General features: G+C 43.7%; 2 long non-coding RNA genes across 5 annotated transcripts; one reads left to right on the top strand and one right to left on the bottom strand.

The window, feature by feature from the left end:
* Window positions 1–640: 640 nt before the first annotated feature.
* LOC125394003 (uncharacterized) lies at window positions 641–11,356 on the top strand. The gene is made up of 6 exons (XR_015735773.1): window positions 641–757; window positions 2,172–2,399; window positions 2,521–2,562; window positions 4,022–4,114; window positions 6,546–6,643; window positions 9,956–11,356. It is a non-coding gene; the product is annotated as an uncharacterized LOC125394003 (long non-coding RNA).
* LOC146890042 (uncharacterized) lies at window positions 6,611–20,959 on the bottom strand. 4 transcript variants are annotated; one of them, XR_014999319.2, is made up of 4 exons: window positions 18,797–19,002; window positions 18,295–18,459; window positions 7,848–7,923; window positions 6,611–7,295 (listed from the first exon to the last, which is right to left on the bottom strand). It is a non-coding gene; the product is annotated as an uncharacterized LOC146890042 (long non-coding RNA). The 4 variants fall into 4 exon arrangements; XR_014999316.2 differs by lacking the exon at window positions 18,797–19,002 and adding an exon at window positions 20,743–20,959 and having other exon boundaries at window positions 6,614–7,295; XR_014999318.2 differs by lacking the exons at window positions 7,848–7,923; window positions 18,797–19,002 and adding an exon at window positions 20,743–20,959 and having other exon boundaries at window positions 6,638–7,295.
* Window positions 20,960–21,280: the final 321 nt, after the last annotated feature.

Raw genomic sequence — 21,280 nt, 5'->3', positions numbered from 1 at the left:
TGACCGTTGGGTTTCAGAGCTGGTGTCAGAAGTTGGAGCCCTCCTCCTGCACTGTCTACCAGTGCCAAAACAATCAGATTAATTCGGGTACCAGCCTGCCAAGCCAGCCAGCCCGGTAAGTCTTGGAGGTATATCTAGACATTCATATGGGCTCATTTTGTTTTTTCTCCCTGGGGGAACCTCAGGATTCTTGCCAGCCAGTCTAATGGCTGTCATCAGATAATACCGCGTGGGGGTTTTGTAAGCTGACATTTCCTGTTGCTGGCTTCCATTTCTAAAGGCCAAACCAAACACCATTTGGACTCTTTGGATCTCAGACTGTTTCTGTCTCTCACTCTTCCTCCTCCTGATCCGGCCCTTGGGTCCCCACACCTCTGCCTTTCTGTCTAGTTTATGCATAGGTGCAAAGCTAGGGTGAGCCTGCAGTTACTGCCCTCCACCCAGGCAGAATTACTAAGACCCCACCTCAGAAAACTGAGGCAGCTGGAGGTGTGGTAATGGCGTTGTTCTAAGACCCATAGGGGAAGCCCTGGCTGGAATGCTTCCTGTGAAGTGCCCAAAGTGTTAGATAGAGTTCCTGTTCCCAAGCTCTGCTTCCTGTCCCTTAAAACAGCTCAGCAGAACACCCGAGGTCCTAGAACAGAAGTTAAGAGAATGAACCAGGAAGGATAATTGCCAGACTGATGGGGCCAAGTGTTTCTCATTAGGTTGTTGTGATCGCTACATCCCTGCACCACTGATTGGCGGTATAGAAAAGGTATGGGGATCCTTGGATGTGGGAGCAATTTGCGCCGGCAAAGCTGCTGGGCAGACAGTAGGGACTCCCCTTCTCTTGAACAGGTGGGTGAATGGAGCTCCGGCCTGAGCAAGGCACAGCTGTGTGTGTTTCTCCGTAGCCCTTACCTCCTGCTTTCAGAAATGCACAGAAATGGCAAGGGACATGGCTAAGTCGCTGGAGTGCTCACCCTGTGTGCCTCCCTGGGATCTGTCTCCAGGACTGTATAAACCAGTAATGGTGGTACACACCTGTAATCCCAGCTCTCCAGAGGTGAAGAGCCAAGGGTCAGTAGTTCAAGGTCATCCTCAGTTACATAGTACCTACATTGCCATCCTGAGCTACAGGAGGCCCTGCCTCAGTAAAATAAAACAAGATAGATTTTGGGGAAAAAAAAAATCAACTACAGGAAGGTGCTGCGTTGTCTGGATTGTGTCCCTAGCTCCTCCAAGGCCTGTGGCCTCAGTATGAATGTGTCCCCATATGGGCCTTTGCTAGCATTGTTCTGACCAATCCCTTCCTCAAGCAAATCTCAGTTCACTCAAATTTATATAAAACTTAGTTGCTCGTGACTGGTTGATTTTAAATCTTGTCTGGTCCCCAAAACTAACCATCACACCGAGGAATGAGAGCAGAAGAAAATGCGAACCCATACTGGGTGTCTGGGGTGAGGACTTAGATGATGCTCTCGGCTAGGACGAGAGCATGAGCCTTGAAAAGAAGGCTGGGGGGGGGCAGCATAAGGCTGTGTTGAGTTTGCAAAACATATGGAATGAGTACCCTGAGTTCTGTGGTTGTTTATGTTTGAAAGAACAACCTAGATCATGGCTTTCTCTAGTTTCGCTCCCCCTTAATATTTTTAAAATGAACATGTGTAAAGTTAGTAATAAGACTAAAGACATAATAAAAATATTCACTCCTCTAGCCGCTAATAGGAAGGATGTGAAATTATGGAAAGCTCATTGCTTAGGGTCACTGCTGTACCTCCCAGGGCCCTGCCCAAGCCCTCTCAGACTTCCCCTGTGGTTCATGACAGGGATCAGTCACTAAGGTTGGGGCCTGCCAATTTTTGAGGCTCAACGATTAGCAAACCCTCATTGTTCTCGTGTCCTAAGGGATATTGGCCAATCTGGATTTCCTGGATAATGTTCCTAGCTCTTCTAAGGCCTGTGGCCTCTAATGATCATTTCTTCACATGGCTTTGGCCAGCATAGTTCTGACCAACCCAGCGTAGGGGGAATCTTACTTCTCTCAAATTTGTATAGTCCTTGAAGCCCCCTTCCTGCATGCGACTCTTGGGTCACTTTCTGCTCAGGAAATAAACCCCCATGTTAGCTGATTAATCTCTTCACTGGGGACTTATTTCATAAATGACTCCTGCTTTTTGCCATTTCAGTGTGTCATTCCACCTAAACCAACACAAACCCTGTCACAGCCTTGAATGTCACAGGCACATGAGCAAAGCCAGAGCTCATGAGCTCTGAATCACCCTAGAACAGCCATCATCTTCAAAAGAAACCAAGTGACCTGCAAAGTCTCAGACATACAAATTCCCTACGGCAACAAAAACAAATATCATCTCAATGCATGGAAAAGAAAAAGAGGAAAGGGGGTTCTGAATTGCGTGAGTACCCCTCTACAGGGATATCAGGGTGAAGAGTATTGAGAAAAGATGTCAGATAGTGACCCGTGTGGAAGCTCCAAAACACTCAGTGGAATAATGCTCAACTCTCCTTTTATTTCAGACATGGGTTCTCCATCCCACCCAAACCACACGGGATGTTAAGGTTAGTGTCTATGGCAAGGAGTGACATGAGCTTCCCATGCAGGCAAGACATGTCTGGAAGACTGTCCAGAGAAATTTACCAGAGGAGCAAAGCCTCATCCAAAATGGCTGTACCATCTTGGATCCAGGGCTGGAGAGAGAGAGAGAGAGAAAGAAAGAGAGAGAGAGAGAGAGAGAGAGAGAGAGAGAGAGAGAGAGAGAGAGAACTAAGCATGGGCATTTATTGCTTCTTGGTTCTGAACAGAGCCATGCCATCCCTGCCACAATGGGGTTTAACCTTCATCCCAGCCAATACCATCAATCTCTCTAAAGCAGTGTAGACTCTTTGTCTCCCCCAGCCCCAAGGATTCTTCATTATCTTTACTGACCACCACCTAATACAGCCACATGATAGTTATTTCCCTGCTTACTATATACATCAAGACATTTTTTGCTTGGTATGAGCTAAATAAATACCCAAGAGAGAGAAAAGATTTCACCTTAAGAAAATATTGATGGTTTAGATTACATTGCAAATGAAATATTTCCATTTTTTTCAGAAAATAACTTTCATAGCTCAAGTCAGCAAAACCACATCAGGGAAGGAGGTGTTTATAACTCATAGCATCATCAAAGATCTCCCTTATATTTTAGGAAAGTCTCCAGATGTTTGGGTTAAGAGGCAGACGGCCTAATCAACACAGGCACATGACCAATGTGAGAGAGAGAGAGAGAGAGAGAGAGAGAGAGAGAGAGAGAGAGAGAGAGAACAATAGCTAAAACGTTCAGGAAAAGGAACTAAGCGGAGAATCACAACCAAGCTACAACTGGGGAGCACAGAGAAGAATACCCACCCACTGTTGGTGCATTGATCAAATCCACTGTTAGGATATTCAAGGCAGAATCCCTACTCCAACTCCATGTGTGCCTTAGGGGACAGAAGTTCTTTTCTCTGTTCAGCCGGATAAAAATAGGTCTCCAAGGACAAATCTGTCCGTCAACGATAGCCTGGGTGAGGCTGTTGTAGAACTGTGTTCAACAACAAGAAAGCAGCCAGCTGCCTTCCTGTCTCCAAATCTCAGTCCTTGGTGGGTCGGGGAATAAGTCAGATGCAGAGAGCTCACGTGTTGTGATGTCTCCATGCACATCAGAAACCCGACAAAAGTAATGTGTGGTGTGAAAGAGAGAGACAGAGACTTCCTTCTGCAAACAAAGTGAGCCAGAAAATGCAGGGCAAAAACGCTGCTAGGATGTTGGAAACCCTGTGTTTCTACCATGGCTTTCAGCATGGGAGTGAGTGGTCAGAGCTAAAAGATTCCTGGGGCTTCACATCCGTGACTGCACTCAGTTCTACCTTCGTATTTCCTTTAACCAACACCTTTGAGATTGTCATGGAAAGTGTGTGGACCCAGGCCACTGTAGATGACAGAACTTGACTAACATAGCCTCCCAGCAGTAGCGATAAATGCCTGTTTCCTTAGGGAGGTCACCGACGAAAGACCAGAGGAACAATTCCATCCACGTTCAGCTTCACGAACCAGGAGATGTTTCTGAGGTCACTCATAGGATCGCAGGTGAGAGTTGACTACAGGGACCCAAGTAACTCAAAAGCAGTCGCATTGCTGAACAGTTTCCCCAGCGTGGGTTCTGACCACCACGGCCCTGAGTTGCAGTATGGAGTCCTGCCTTTAGTCATACACTGCAGCATCTCCCAAGAGCATTTTGAGCTGGGAGGAGGGAGTAGTGCCCAGAATTTTAGATAAGTTCTGACAAATCAACTTTTTTCTCCACCTACAGCTAGTGTTAGCAGACCATTATGTTTCCTGTGTGTTTTTCCACCTCTCTGTTTCTTGTTTTAGAGCCAAGGCTGTGGGACTGTGGGGCCCCAAAGCCATCTCAGCTTCCTGGTGGAGACAGCCGTGCTATGCCCTGAGAAAGCCACCCCCAGCACATGCCTAAGACCAGAAATTCTGTGCTTGCCTCTCCTTAGCCCTTACCCGATTTGGGTCATTCCTACTGATTTGTTGTTTTTATAGATACACTATGCAGCAAGCCTTTCCAGTGTCTCTCTGGGAACCTCTTTATTTTCCAGCATGTGTTGCCATCAGGAGAAGCCCGTGCATAGCGGCTGTCAAAATTTTTCTTTCCCATCCCCATCACCCCGAAAAGGAAGGTGTCTATAACCCATGGAAAGTTTGGTGCTCACCTAACCCAACTCCGAAACCCATATTCTCAGGGTGTCAGTCACTGATCTTACTGATAAACTTTAGTGGGCTTCACAGTACTATGGTACCAATTAAAATTGTAGTGATAGTCTTATGGCTATTTCTCTTTTCCCTATGCTAAAATAAGAAAAGACATTTTGATACATAATTAGTATGATACTAATCAAAATGAAAAGATAGGGCTGAAAAGATGCTTGGTGGTTAGGAGCCAGGGCGGAGTTCCCAACTACACCTACACCGATACAGTGTAGTTACAAATGCCTCCAAGTGCAGCTCCAGGTAACGTGTTCTTCTGGTCTTCATTGGTGCATACACACATGTGCACATACACTAACACAAGCATACTCTCACACACACATAACTAAAATAAATCTTTGTAAGATAAGAAAAAGACAGGAAATGAGCAAAATTCCAATCAAGTATGGTGACATATGCTTATAATGCCAGTGCAGGGGAGAGGTGGAGGCAGGAGCAACACTGTGAGACCGAGGGTAGCCTGGGCTATAAGTCCGGGCATGGCTGTATAACTACACAGCCAGACCTCATCTCAAAATCCCAAGCCAAACAACCCCCACCAAGAATGTATAAAATTAAAACCATTGTGATTTTAAAAAATGTGTAAGAACTTATTCTGAATGGAAATTGATAAACATGGCTAATAAACAGGGCTAATAAATAATAATCTCACTTGTTAAGGTGAAAACTGAATAATAAAAAACTTACCCTTTTATTTACAACTGATTAAAAGGAAGAAACTCTTATTTAATTACCCTTCTCTTATGAAAGGAGTTAATTTTTCATGATTGTCAAAGACTTATATCAGAAACATTATTTACTAAATTAGAATGTATTAGTTGGGGCTGGAGAGATGGCTCAGAAGTTAATAGTTCTCACTGTTCTTCCAAGGACCCAGTGTCCCCTTCTGGCCTCTGTGGGCATCTACACACACAGGACATACACTCACATGGACACACACACAAGCAAAAGAGAAGTAAATATTTAAAAGAAAAACAACAAAAAAATACATGTCCCCGTGGTAAACTTTCCAAATATATAAAAGTAATTCAGGTTGAAAATTACAGAATTCCAGCTGTCAAACCCAGAAACAGAATTCAAGGGCTGAGAAAATCAGAAATCTTAGCAGCAGGTGGGGATCAAACATTTCTGGTTGTATAAACCGTGTTTATCTGTAGAGCCCTGTGAAGACTTCCCTTCAGACTGAGTCTCACCTGGCTTTGGTTCCAAATCAGCCTGACGCTTGCACAGGTCAACAAGAGTTTTGCCAAGGTTCATGAACTTCCATCAGATACGGGCTGAGATTTCTAATTTTTTTTTTAACTTGGGCCATTCAATAACTTTAACCATGTTTAAACTAGATCCCCTTTCAAATGAAGAGCTTCAGGAGAAAGACGGAGGGAGAGACGTGCAACCACTCTTGGATTTTGTAAAGGAAACTTGCTCCTTTTTTTTCTTCTCATCTCCTTTTAAAGTTTCAAAGAAAATTCGTCAGAGCAATAAATAATAAATGGATAGATAATAGATAAATAAATCCAACTTAGTCTGAGTCTAATAGTGCCTTTTTTTCTCTATAGAAGACTCACCAGAATTTATATGACCAGCAAAGTTAGTTTTAATGCAAAACCAGCTTGTATTGCCAAAGCAATGCAGATATTTACTGCTGTCTTATTGTTCAAAGTGTCTTATGTGTATTATATAACTTATTTTTGCAATTACTGTGTATTATATGATTTATTTTATTTCTTTTGTAACCCCCTTACAGACTAAGCCAAGCTTCGTCAGTCACAGCAGGGGCCAGAGACACAGGTCTGGGCTCCATGGGCTCCAGTCTCTGGAATGTGTGCAGAGACCTCCACTCAGGTGAAGCCAGGACTCCTGACTGCATGACAGGAAAGACTCTCAGAGTTGATGTGAAGCAGTGTTGGGTTTATTAGGAAGATATTTTAACATTGGATTGAGCAATAGGTCTTAAGGAAGAGGGAGGGAAGAGAGAGAAGGGAAGGAGGGAGGGAGAAAAAGAGAGAGAGAGAGAGAGAGAGAGAGAGAGAGAGAGAGAGAGAGAGAGAGAGAGAGAGAACTGGCTGGCTGAGGTCTTTTCAAGAGGTAGCTTTTAAAAGCTATATATTTTGGTGTTCTGACTCTGCGTTGTTCAAGGCATTTCTATGGACCTCCCCGCCTTCTTTTGCCTTTTTAGTGAAGTCAGAGGGTGCATCTGTAGTTCACAGTAGAGGAAATCCTCACTGTCTCAAGTGGTTGTGGGGTGGGCAATATGGATGTCGAGAGCCGAACTTGGGTCCCCGGAAGAGCAGAAAGAACTCTTAATGACTGGCTCCAATCTTAAAATTTTGTAACATTCTATTGCAAATAAGACTTGTAGACTTTCCCAGGTGATGTAAATAATCTAGTTGTCCTGTCAAAGATGGGCTAATTCACATGACACAGCAGGCTCGTGTGACTTGGCCACCATGTTGAATGCACATGTGACTGGAACCTTAGAGTCTGCCAGGAAGACCTGGAGGAAAGAAATAGAGTCACTGGTTACAGCTTTCTCCTTAGTGAGGCTACTATCCATCGTCATGGCCGCCCAAACCCAAGGTTCTAGAAGGTTTCCAGTAAGAAAATGACACCGTTTGCTATGGAAGTCAAAGCAACTGCACGGAAGGCTGGATCTGTGAAGCAGACCCTCGACTGTTTATCGTATACACATTCCATTGTTCATGGTTTCCCGGCCTCTTTGTAGCACAGCTCTGACAACTGTCCATCAACAGCAGGGAGGCGACACAGGGGGGGACAATCCAAGTGCAGAACCATTATTCAAATAGTGGAAAGTGTGTCTGTTCGGGTGACCATATACAATCTGTATAGCTTTTAATAGGGAAATACAATAGCTCTTGATTATGCCAAGACTATGAATAACGACATTGTTTAAAGTCTTGGCAGAAATACATAGAGGAGTAATTAATGTATGGAAAATAACAATTGCAGGGAGTCTAATTGTATAATCAAATTAATAATGGAATTCCACAACCTCGGGAGCTCCCCCTCTCCTCATTCATTCACTTACCCTGCTGCTTTTGGTAGAAGTATCATGTTTTTCTGACCCGTCCTCCGTCCCATAAGTCTTGGGATATAATTGAAACCTGAGCTTCGCCAGGACAAGAAACAGTGTTAAAAAGTTCTGTTCTTTATGGCGGTCCAGTGGCTTAGCCTTTACCCAGGGGGCTTTGCGTTAAGTTCATAATGCTACACTCACAAAGCTTCCCTTGGTTTAAATAGTGTGAGAATAGCCTGCATGCAGTGCACACTGGAGACAGAGGCTGTCATTCATATGTTCTGTCAATTTGTGTGTGTGTTGGTACTTTTTAAAGTGATTTATTTTGCTTTCACATATATGTATCTGTGTGTGTCCATGCCCGTGCAAGCCAGAGATGTCAGAATCCCTGAAGCTGGGGTTACAGGCAGTTGTTAACTTCCTGATATATGTGCTGGCAACCAAACTCTGGTCCCCTTTAAGAACAGTAGGCTCTCATAACTGCTGAACCATCTCTTCAGACCCCAGGTATGTTAAGATCTCTTTGTCGGTTAAATCTGAAAACAGACCAATCAACAAACAGAGATTTTGGGTCCCATTATAGTCACTTGACCTCCTGAACTTTGGACAACATAAACAAGTTAGGGCCAGTGATGTTGTTGCGACCTATCGCAAGTACTGAGCATATATCCTTATGCCACGACTCCTGTGCCAACACCGTACAAATGCTCTCTGTGTAAATATGACACATTCAGCTCACGGAAGGAGCCAGAGTGTCAGGGAGGTGTTCACCAGAAGGTTGCGACACTTGGCCCCCTGACTGTGGTTTTATTTGGATTCTCTTAGCAACAGCTTATGGTTTGCTTAAGATGAATAGTTTTCAGGAGACTGACATGGAACTGACTTAGTACAGAATGTGTCTTGTGTTAGTTAAACTCCAAAGGATTAATCCTGCTAGCTTTCCATAAATAACACCTGCTCAAGCCTGCTGGCGTTGTCTGTCCACATGGAACGCACCAGCGCAAATCCTGGCAGAACTGACAGACTGAATAAGCAAAACCACATAATATTTAATTCTTTTTTTTTTAAAAAAAAAAACCCTGTTGTTCTTCTTTTGATAATTTGGAAATTAACCCCCAAACAGCCATTTTCAAGCAATTGTGCAATCACTCGATTTTATGCCACTGTAGAAAAAGAGCATGCAATATTGACTCTCTAGTCTGAGTTTCCCAGTATCTTCTATGGGGATTTAAGAGTTTTCCAGAATGTCTCTGGATATTAGCAACAAGTACATTGCTGACAATCGGCGTAGGGTCAAGGGACTTGGCAGGCTCAGCAGGTAACTTTCTCAAGTTCATGTGGTCGGTAGATTGCAAAGTCGGCTGCACTCTGTACCATGCGCAGCAGCCCACTTCTCTCTGCTGCTCTGCTTTGCAGGCAATTCCAGTGGCAGGCATGCTTCCCTTGCAGGAACCTGAACTGGTGGGCATGCGGCCTGTTTTGACCCAGGCTATCTTTCTGTGTGCCCTTCTGGCTGTCTCTGTCCTGTTTCCCTCTCTCCCGTCCTGCTCTGTCTCCCTCCCCAACAGGTTTAAGCTAGTCTGAGGAAGAACTATAAATCCTCTGGAGTATAGCCCTGGCTCCCTGGCCTGGGACTCTATCTGCCAGTCAACCCAGCTTCCTAAAGACACCTCAGCAAGCCGGATAGTATCTGTGGAGACAAGCTGAGCCGAGCATCGCTGCTCGGCTGACTAATGAGCTCAGGAGAAACAATAAATTGCTGTTTTAAGTCATCAGGTTTTGAGGTGAAGTAAGTCTCTCTCTCTCTCTCTCTCTCTCTCTCTCTGTGTGTGTGTGTGTGTGTGTGTGTGTGTGTGTGTGTGTGTGTCTGTGTCTGTGTCTGTGTCTGTGTCTGTGTGTGTTCTCAGTAGAGCATTTTTTTGGGAGGGGGAAGTGGCTTGACTGCTTCTGTGAGATACTGGAATTCTTGAGGGAGGATAGGCCTTCACCCAGCTACCCTATAGGACCCACATGAGGAGCAAATGAGGCCTCTGTGCATTTAAAAGCAGCCTCCCAAGCAGGTAGTATGCAAAAACTGAGAAAATGTACTTTTTTTTTTTTTTTTGCTATTGTTTTAACAGCTCACTGGGCCAATGGCGCACGGATGTCCGTGAGGACACAACACTAAGAACTTGCTTAGGGAAGTCGCTAAACAAACATGGACGACCAAAGCAGCAGCATCAGAACACAGGCAGCTCCGAGAACTTGACGTATGAGCAACATCTGATATCCAGAGCCATCACACTCTAAAATTCAAAATGTCTGGGTTTTGTAAAATTTGCTTTTATTTGCGTGTGTGTGCATGCACACGATGGTGTGTGTGTGGATACTAGTGGAGGCCAGAAGAGAACGGTGGATCTCCTGAAGGGTGTTACAGGCAGTTGTGAGTCACACTATGTGGGGTCTGGGAACAAAAATGGCGGCCTTTGCAAGAGCAGCAAGTACTCTTAAATGCCAGCCATCTCTCCAGCAACCAAAATGTCTAGTTTCCATCAAAAGTTATTAGGCATATGACAACAGAAACAGAAAGCTTGGTCTCTTCACAGGGAAAAAGAAATCAGTAGGAGACATTCATGAAGAGATTTGACCGTAGCACAACGCCTGCTCTATGTGCTATGTGCTACAGTTTGCGAGTCAGGAAAGGACCTGGAGATACACACACACACACACACACACACACACACACACACAGAGAGAGAGAGAGAGAGAGAGAGAGAGAGCCAAGAATGCCCAAAATGCTCTCTTTATTGTGTTCCAGGGCAGCTTATATAGGGTCTCTTTGACTAATGCCCATGCCCTAACTCTCAGCTGCAAACCCACCAGAAACCACTCCCCAGACATCAGGAGCTTTTGAGAGTTTCGTGCTCAGAGCAGCTGCAAGCACAGGAAAACCAGTTGTTTACTCCAGCAGGCAGGGGTCACAGGAAATTCAGGGTCTGGGGATCCACTGTCCCCAACACTTGACCATGGAATGAAGCAGTAGTCAAATACATTGAATATGTTCAAAGATATGTGAAAAGCATGGGTGAAAAATGAAACTAAGAGGTCAGTGTTAATAAAAGAGTGTGATGGGAATTACTGACTCTCAGCTTGATGGGACCTACAGTTGCCCAGGAGACTAACCTCTGGGCATAACTCGAGCTGTTTTCCAAATTAGGTTGACTTCTGGGCACACCTGTGAGCAATCATCTCCATTAGATTGATTGAGGTTGGAAGAGCCAACTAACAGTGGGTGACACCGCTTCCGGGGCTTGGGTTCTAGTCTGTACAGAGGAGAGCTTGAGCTAAACACCTCGATTCGTCCCCCTGTTTCCTGGCTGTGGATGTGCTGCAACAGTGGCCCCATGCCCCCTCTGCCATGGTGAAGATACCCGCGGGAGAATATAAAGAGATTGGGGGATTCTGTACTGATTGTACATTTTATGTTTGTATATCTCATAAAGCTAAGTGCCATGGACATTAAAGGAGCTTCTGCCAGCCAATGTTTGTCTCTGACCACATGTTTCCATTGAGCCAACATGTTTCATCCATGCTAGAGCATGAGCAACATTTATCATGGATAAACTGCATAAGATCTCAGATCTGCCTGGAAAGCTTTCTTATCCCAATAACTCTGATGTCAGCATGGGGCTTTGAGGAAAGATTTTGAGAAACACAGAAGCATAATTTAAAAAAACTTGAAGGTGGCAGCAGGTTATTACACAAATACTTCATTTCTCTCAGTAGAAATGGTCTCCCCCATGGATTTCAGAGCAGAGTAACTCAGAACCATAGCCTTTGATCAAGAACAACCTAACCAATAATATTTTTAAAAAACAATTTTTAAAATCTATATTAATAGCATAAAGATTCCAATTATTTTAAATAGCTTCTTTAATTCCTAAAGAAGCAGAAGGAATTTTAAACCAAAATGTAAAGACAATAACTTAAAGCATTAACTAGAATTAATTCACAATTTGACTAGATCAAAACTTTTCCCTCCTCAGGTGCCTTCAGATGACTCACATCCCAGTGTCAGCCACAGTATCTCTGGTCCAAGTCACTGAGGGATAGGGAAGTATTCTCCAGGTGCTCAAAGTGATTCATAAACCCTTGATGTGGGAACTCCTTCTGTATATGTGTTGCTTTTATTGGTTAATGAATAAAGAAACCACTTTGCCTGTGATAAGAGTAGAGTCAGGTGAGAAAACTAAACTGAATGCTGGAAGAAAGAAGGCAGAGTCATTGAGAAGCCATGTAACTTCACAGGAGACAGACACACCAGAACTTTGCTGGTAAGCCGTAGCCACATGGCAATACACAGGTTAAAGGAATGGGCTAAGTTAAAATGTAAGAGTTAGCCAGAAATTCGCTTAAGCTATTGGCCAAAGAGTATTGCAATTAATATAGATTTCAAGTCAACAAATGAGCAACCTCTGGGAAACAGACCCTGTGAATAGAACCTTGTAAAAGCCATGCCCTGAGGAAGACACAGTGTCTCCCATAAGCCCTTCTTGGAAGGAATCTACAATTCTGCCTCAATCTGAAAAACGAAGCAAAACTAAAATAAGAACAGTGTTGAAAATGTTCAGTTGCTCACTTGAAATTTTTGTGCAATACTATTTTGGGTGTTTATTCAAAACACTGTTAATTTCTTCTTGCCAGGAAATGAGAACAGCTATCAGGTCTGCGCCGGAGGGTGAGTCCACAGAGCTCAGAGAGCCCTCCCTGGGGCCTTTCTGTGTGCAAAGGCCATCACTTGAAGAAAATGTCTTACGGGATATGGAGGTGTGGCACAAAATTTAAATACAAAACTCCATTCATCTAGAAATCAATTTGGTACAATAATATGGAAAGTTCTCTTGAGTTTCAAAGGTTTCAAAGAAATGTTCATTGTTGTTTCTAATCTTAGTAGTTTGGGTTTTTTTTAATTGACTTCTTCAGGCTCTGTCACACAGAGTCAGATGCTACATCAGTCTAGCACTATCAGGAAAAGTATAGATAAAGGGTTAAGGAGTCCTTCTGCGTCTTCACAGGGTCATTTGAGAGATGCAAGCAATTCCCCCTTTTGGCCTGAATAAAATGCAGTTAGTTCATAACCATTGTCAGATGGACAGCAGTAAGGAGGCCTGGTGTGTCTCAGTCCATAGAGCACAGAGTATATGCTTAGCATGTGTGAAGCCCAGGTTTTATCACCAACATATAAACCAGCCATGAGGGTGCATACCTATAATCCCAGGACTCGGGAGGTAGAGGCAGTAGGATCAGGAGTTCAAGGTCATTCTTGAACTATAAAAAAATACAAATGCAATAAAATATAAAGCGGGTTGAGTTTGGGGATAATTTCCTTGCTAAAGTCTCTGGTGAGAGTTCAAGTAATCATTTTAAGGGGTGGGGGAATGCAGTTTTGCAATGTTTGTGCTGCTTCTCAGAAAATGTTCTGCTGTTAGAATCTGCTCTAGGCTCTCCCCTCTGAATGTCCGAGTAGCCTGAGATTGATTGATAGTAATCAGAATACAAGAGTTCATTTTCCCTGTCAGTACCAGAGCCAAATGGCAGAGAAGACCTTGGCCTCTAAGCTGGGGTTTATTCAGAGATCAGGCAATCTGGGAAGAGAAACTTTCTTAACACTCCAGCAGATCAGTATTCCTTTCCTGTCTCACCTCTGGCTAGCATCTCTACAGGACTCTGAACCAAGGCTGTCAATCAATCCAAAGTTTGGTCTTAGCCTTCTGGCCATGTGGAGAGCCTTGTCTCTGAGGTTTGTGGTGCTGTTGTTTCGCTCAGTGTCTCCTGGACTTTTCCTTCATTATTGTCCCTTTCTGTACAGCAGAAGTTTACTTCCTCCAAAAGCTTCTGAGTCTTGAATTCTTGCCACGATAGCACCTAGGTTGCATCTCAGTTAGAGGCTAACTCAGAGCAAGCCAACTATGCCTGTGTGTATAGATTTCTTTCTATAACAAGGAGCACAAACACACTCTTAAAGGATGAAAATGCCTCCGTCTTATGTCTCCTCCCATTCTGTGCCGTGATGTCCACAAGCAAGCTTAGTAAATTATTGCTGATTCACGCACTGTTACAGTAGGAAGGTCCTGTCATCTTCTCTGACTCAACAGGGAGCAACAGACCCAGTTCTGTCTCAGGTCTATGTTAGGACCAGTGTGTCCTGTTCATGGTGGCTGTCAAGAAGAATTTGGCAGGTTTAGAAAGAGCAGAACAGTGGGCAGGAGATATGTAAGTGACCATTGCTGTTATAAATACCAAGGCAAGAAGGGAGCATTCTAGAAACTCTGCTGATGAGACCACACTAAGCATCTCCCCAGACTCAGACCTCCCTGTTCAATACCTAGCACTTTAACAAGTTATGGCAGATCCCTGGGAGACGCTGGAAGATCTAACTTCCTTGTGACTTGGAGTTAAGTATTAAACAAGATGTTGCCTCCTGAGGTCAGGCTCTCAGGACCGGTGTTGGCCCTCAGCCAGGCTGCCCTTCTGCCTGTGTTTATCTCCTTCCCCATGGTGCCTTAGCTAACCCCAGGTCACAGCTTGTTAAGGCTGCGGGGCTTGTCTGCAGCTGCTGCACGAAGTTCAAGGGTTCATGCCCAAAAGAGACAGTCCAGAAACGACACACTGCTCACCGACCGTCTGCTGGTGTACAGGCCATACACCTAAAATGTTTAACTGATTTATTTTTATAATCATTTCTGTTTACCTTGGAAGAAACACTCTACACTATAAAGTTATATAAACTGACTCTTCTTAAATACTCAGAGACTCCGCACTTCTGTGATCATAAAACGATTTTCACTTTAGAAGCGGTATTAACCACTTACTGATGTACTGGTCTCTTCTAGAAAGCATTTAAATGGCTTAATCCTTTACAACAATACTGTGAGGTACACACATCGGTCACCCCCTTTTCACACCTGGGGAAGCAGGGGAGCAGAATGGTAAAGTCTCTTGTTCATGGTCATAAAGCTTCCAAGTGGTAAAATTTCTCAGTAAAACTTATAAATACTATTTAATCTTATTAAGACATCTCAGAGGCTGGGGCTCACCGTGATGCCCAGGCTAACTTAACTCTATATTCTCCTGCCTCCTCTCCTGGCTCTAGAGAGTCAGGATTCCAGGAATATGCCCCTAGACAAGGCAAGAACTTCTTAATACTGCCGGCGACCCTCAAGAATTCTATAGCTCCAACTTAGAATTAACTAAAATCCTGGGCTAGATAGCACCACCAGGGAGAGACCAAGCTATTTGAAATATAATATTTAATGATCATTTAACATTTTCTTCTAGACATTTTGTACACATGAAACAGTTTAATCTTCCCAATAATCAAGTAAACTTGATCTCATTAAAATCTCCATCTTGTAAGGAAAAAATTTATCAAGGAGATATTAAATGATGTACCCCAAACCACACAGTTTTGAATGGCATCGATGGAGCTTGGACAAAGCAGTTTGATTTAGGTTTCTTTCCTTAGCCACTATAGTCACTGGGCACTTTCTAAATCACGAAGGCACTTAAGCCCTCCTCCAGCTCTGGGTGTACCATGCCCACTCCTAGATGCTCTTTTGTCAGCATTTTATGATGTTGGCAGCTCTGACTAAACATTCTACTTCCAGTGTCTAACAAACTCCTTGCGGTCCAGGAAACAGCCAAGAAGCAGTCACGTGAAGACCACCTGATCATTTCCTGTGACGCACACTGAGACACTCCACACACTGGTGGCACCTCAGTGAGCTACTTTTAAATTCATCCGAAGTCTGTTACTTCGTCTTTAGATGGGTTTTTGTAAAAACAGTGACTGGCTTTCCTGTCAGCGAGTTCCCCACCCCCTCATTTCTTGTCCTGTCTTGACGCTGTATCCATTGGGCAGGAAGTATTCAGAAATTCCACTGTCCTCGTGAAATCCGGTTCAATCACAAATTTAGAAAATTCATGGCATTCACCCTAGAATTTGAGGACCAAAGATCAAGATTATTGAAGTAACAGCTGCTCCCATGGGTTGTTTGTGCTTTCTGGACAGCAACTTTTCACTTCTCTTTTAAGGCATTATTTTAGAAGCAGAGATTTGGAAATTTCACAGGATTCACTGGCAAAACACATCATTTAAGCTGCGGGCTTGGAGAAGCTGTAGTAAGGCCAGTGTTAAAGACTCAAGACTGTAAGACAGTTTAGACAAGGCTTCCACCAGCAGCCAAATGTTCTGAAGCAGAATTCCAGAGCTGTTTACAATATTATTTAGCATAGAGATAGCTCTTTGTGAACGGTAACCATTAATCACTGGCATCCTCCGTTTTGGATGGTGCTTTAAGATTTCTGGAGAGGTGAAAGGGGCATTCAAGCTCACAGCCCGAGTTTCTTCTTCAGTTGGATTGATGCATGCAGGTTTTCTGAGTCAATCCCTATCATATTCCGCAAGACAGGACCCGATTTCTGTGCCAATTTTTTTTTATGTAACAGCTTGAATACACAGTGTCTTTTAAGGTCTGCTTGCAATCCTCAGGTTGTTTACAGAAGACCTTGTGGAAAGGAGTCTCAAATCTTAGGCTGCGTTCCTCGTGCACACCTCCAGTCTGTGGAATCTGTAGTTGATTGCCAAGCATCTCTGTGTCTCATTTTCTTTTTTTAGGTACAGAATAGATCTCTGATTTTCAAATTATGGAAATGTTGAGAGCTAAACATAATAATGTATAGATAATCAGGGCTACAAATTGATCATCTTTTGGAAAAACCACTATATGCCAATATTCCAATCAGCAGCAGTTTATTCTTAAGGTAATTTGTAATTACATTAATATAAAATGAATTCTTTTCATTTACTTACTCAAAGACACTGTATTGAATTCCTGCAAGGCAAATTGCTTCATGAAGTGATGATCAAAAATAGTTCATTCTTGTGTCTTCACAGAAGCTAGCCTACAAGAAACTAATCAGCAAATACACCCACAACACAAGGTATAGATTCTAGTGGGACCAATTTCATGGAGAAAAACAAAGAAGGATGCAGAGAAGGGAGGCTTGCTCCTCTCTAAAGAACAACCAGTATGATGCTCATACAAATGTGTTTGAGGAAAGCTTCCAGGCAGCCCTTGGCTAGGGGACATTCTCCCCAGAGGGCCCTTTACCCACAACCCCACTGGTCTTTGGGGCCTTTCAGAAGTGACAGGGACTGCACAAAGGCTAGAATGGGGTTAAAGAAACAGAATCAGAGGACACAGGCACAGCAGGCTGCCAATCACTTGGTGGTAGACCCCTGCAGGAATTTTGGATTTTGCTCTGAAGCAGTCTAACAGATTTTAAACGTAACATGTGTGGCATGAATTGGTTTTCATTTTAAGATGCTGGTCTGGAGATGAGATCTAGAGCATGGGAGATAGCAGAGAAGGAGCTGAAAATGATGGTGTGGGGCCAGAGATGACTCAGAAGTTAAGAGTACTTGGTCCTCTTGCAAAGGATGCAGGTTTGGTTCCCAGCACCCACATACGTCAGATGACTCCCAGTTGTCTGTTAGCCTCAGTTCTAAGGGGCCTGATACCGTCTTCCTAGTCTCCTTGGGCACCTTCAGTTAAACACACACACACACTCACACTCACACACACACACACACACACACAAAATAGATCTTTCAAAATGGTGGCATAAAGCAGAACAACAGCAATGGAAGCTAGGCTTAAAGTATATTTTGGCATGGTTGAGATGTAGTAAGATATTGATTTTAAGGCCAGAAAGGGAGTTCAGGTTGATGTTGCCTGCATGGTGCGCTATTAAAAATCATGATGGAAAATGTCATTTCCTAGAGAAGTGTGGAGAGAGAAGGATGCAGGAAAGCCCAGAGATACTACTGTCCATCGCGGGCAATAGAAAGAAAGAGGGAAGGAGGCCAAACAGGACGATGATGGCTCTGGAAGACTGGGCAAAGCAGTACTGCAAGGAGGGAGAAGGGAACCCCCATGTGCGATGCCTCTGGGCAGTCAGGTGAGGGCAACATCTGACTGTGCCAATGGAAGGTCACTCTGTGCCTGTGGGATTAGTTGAGTGGTCTTCCCAAGGCCAGGTCCTCCTGCTTACACAAGCTGACACCTGGTGTCTGAGGCTGAAGTCAGCAGTTTAGTGGAGCCAGATGAAACCAGTTGGAACCGAATGGAGCCAGCTGGAACTGGATGGAGCCAGGTGGAGGAGCATGGAGCCTCTCTGTGGCTCACCTGCACATCTGTCCCCGGAGCACCAACACATAGGGAGAGCAGGAGGAGATCTGTAGACGTAAACTTTGTCCTTTCTACCTCTCATCTGTCACCCATTCTGCAGCCAGAGTTAGCTTCTCAAAACAAAAACCTAACAATGTTTTCCCAGTTAAAAAACAGAAAACAAAAAACAAACAAACAAAAAAACCTTCTGTTTTTACATCTTTCATGATAAGAATGCAAATCCTTACCCTAGTCTCCAAAACATTGTTCTGGGAAATTCAGACACAAGGCGTTGCCTCAGCTTCTGACACTTCAGGCCTGGGGACTGTGTTCCATTCCCTGAGAGGATACCACAGAATTGCAACTTCACAATCTTGTATGAGTCCAGAGCACAAGGTTTAATTCTGTAAATTCTGTATGTAAAAATGAGCAAGCATATTTACTTTCACTTTTAAATATTATATACCCAGTTATTGTTTAAACAATATTTGCAGATGATTTATTATCAGAAAATAACTGATTTTTATACTTATTTTATATACATATACCTGGGATTGTACGACTATTTTAACTGGAGAATTTTTTGTCATGCCTTGTCCCACTGCTGCTTTTAAAATAACCACTCAGAGGCTTAATATTAAATATATACTGTTTGGCCTATTGGTTCAGGGTTATTATTAACTAGTGCTTACAACTTAAATTAACCCATTTCTATTATTTTATATTTTACCATGAAGCTCATGGTAGTACCTGGCAGATGTGCAGTTTCTGGGTCCACCTAGGGGTATGTTTATCCTTCTTCAAAACAGTCAAAGGCTGCTTGCAAAAATCTCCAGGGAGGAGGCTTGAGAGGTGGCTCAGAGGTTAAGAGCACTGACTGCTCTTCCAGAGGTCCTGAGTTCAATTCCCAGGAACCACATGGTGGCTCACAGCCGTCTGTAATGAGATCTGGTGCCCTCTTCTGGCCAGCAAGCATGCAGGCAGACAGAACACTGTATCCATAATAAATAAATAAATCTTAATAAATAATAAATAAATAATTATTATTATCCATAATAAATAAATAAATCTTTTAAAAAGGAATAAATTTATCATCGTTAAAAAACAAGCTCCAGGGAAAGGCACGGACTGAAAAATCGCTGTTTTATAGAGTAGGGCATATCTGCTCTCAACACTTTGCAAACATTTTTTTTAGCATTTGTGTTTCTCCTACGTCACCAAAACTGCGTTTGGTTTCAACCACATCCTTCTCGCTTGTCTGAGCTATAATGGACTGCCAGGGGAGGTTTCGGAGAGTTTCTGCGACCTCAAGTTCACAGCTCTCCGTGCTGTCTGTAGCCCAGGAGAGGAGCTGACAGCAGAGAGGGCAGAGCTCTCCCTTGCTCACGGTGGGTGATGCATGATGGGTAATGACAGGTGAGCCATCCTGTCTCCTCACTCTTCACAGTGACGGGTGCCACATCCAGTCACAGCATCCCCACACCCGCCGCTGCTGAACAGTTTTCAACAGTTTGAGCCACGACTATGGAAGGGGCTTAGCAGAGGAACCGTGGAAAGACTATCTGTGAAAACTATTCGATGTGGAACAGACACTCAGAGAGAGGCTGGCGGACCGTTCTGGGCCTCTATGAGCTTGACCAAGACTTGGAAGAGAAGCGGAGGCAAGATCAATTTCTGACTCGGCAGCAAGCTGGGTGATGTAATGGTCTTTTCCCTCGGCATGAGGTCTCTTTGATGTGTCCACCGAAGCAGGAATTTAGTCTCAGAAGCAGCATTTGGATGTGGGGAAAAGACTCAAATTTCAATGGAAACGTCACCAAAGAAAACCTGCAAGGGAGGTGCTAGGGCATCAGCTACCCAGCTACCTGGCTTCCTTTTCGCGCTGACCATGGAAGATGATGAGGCAGCCATCTGATGGGTTTCCTGGCACCATCCCACTGTGCTTGTTCTTCATCTGTGTGTTTATCTTACTCCGACCAGAAGTCTACTTCCCATAGAAACAAGTAGTTCTGACGTGTTCACTAATGCCTGCCACAGCGTGTACCACCGCCAAGTGCTGCGTTCTTTCTTGCCCTTTGGGCAGACTTCTGAATTGAATACACTGCATTAAAATGGAGACCATTCTATTTAATGTGGTAGGAAGATTGACGCAGATTGAAATGGCCACTATCAATCGAAGCCAGTGGCTTCCCGATGATGGGATGGCTTCTGTAGGCGGGTGTTGTCTAGGAGGAGAAAAAACTTGGGACTCATGCACCAGATAGCCCTGTATTGCAGCAGAAGTGAGTGGAGACAAACAAAAGGGGAATTTGATTGGATGCAAAGGCCTGACTCTTTTTATGAATGATTTTCATGTGTTTATTTGCTTTTAACTTTTACTTAAACATGACTATCACTTAATCTCAACAGGCCTGATCTCTGTAGGCCATAGTTCTTGATTTCTTATGTTAGGATTGTAGTTGTAGGGGTGATATGGCTTTGGAGTGATTGTCCTCCATCTCTTATTATGGAGAGCATGACTAGTGGGTTGTGAGGCATTCACAATTAGTGTGTCCACACGAGATTTGCCATAAAGAATAATACCATTATAATTACGATTATACTTATATTACATAAGTATATATATTATATATTATACTATTATATTATACTTATGATACTATTATAAGGCAATCTTATGTCAACAGACATCTTACCTAGTTGGGAACATTTGGTGGAGTAGACAATGTTGCAGGGAATCCTCTCAGATAAGGATGCTTCTGGAGCATTCTAGCTTGACCCCACATCTGCCGTGAAGTTCTTCAGCTGTTGTAGGCTGGGAGGATGGCATTGCTGGAGGCCCTAAAACATCCTTGAGAGCATCAGACATTGCTCGTGCTGACAGGCATGTGTGAACTCAGCAACCACGCCAGAAACTTGATGGCCACTGAAGTCAGAGTCATACGATGGCAAGGCTCAAAGTCCCCTTGCCAATGACTATCCACACAGAGGCGTGAGAAACCACAACTCAGGAGCACACCACTGCCAGCCAGGAGGTCATCCAACTTCTGTGTTTGTCCTTCAAGGCTTAGTTTTGTGTTTGGGGGGCTCATAGCTTATGGCTTTTTCATTAATATATACTGACATCTCGGGGTTGGTTCCTTAGAATTTCAAAGGCTATCTAGGACTTGACTCCTATCTTGCAAATATTGAATTATTTCATTTTTTTCCCATCTGGGTGATCATGACTTAGTT

Source organism: Myodes glareolus, chromosome 20 (assembly GCF_982192425.1).
Source record: "Myodes glareolus chromosome 20, mMyoGla1.1, whole genome shotgun sequence".
Classification (NCBI taxonomy): Eukaryota; Metazoa; Chordata; class Mammalia; order Rodentia; family Cricetidae; genus Myodes; species Myodes glareolus.
Note: the sequence above shows the minus strand (reverse complement) of the source record. Positions and strands in the feature narration are given on the sequence as shown.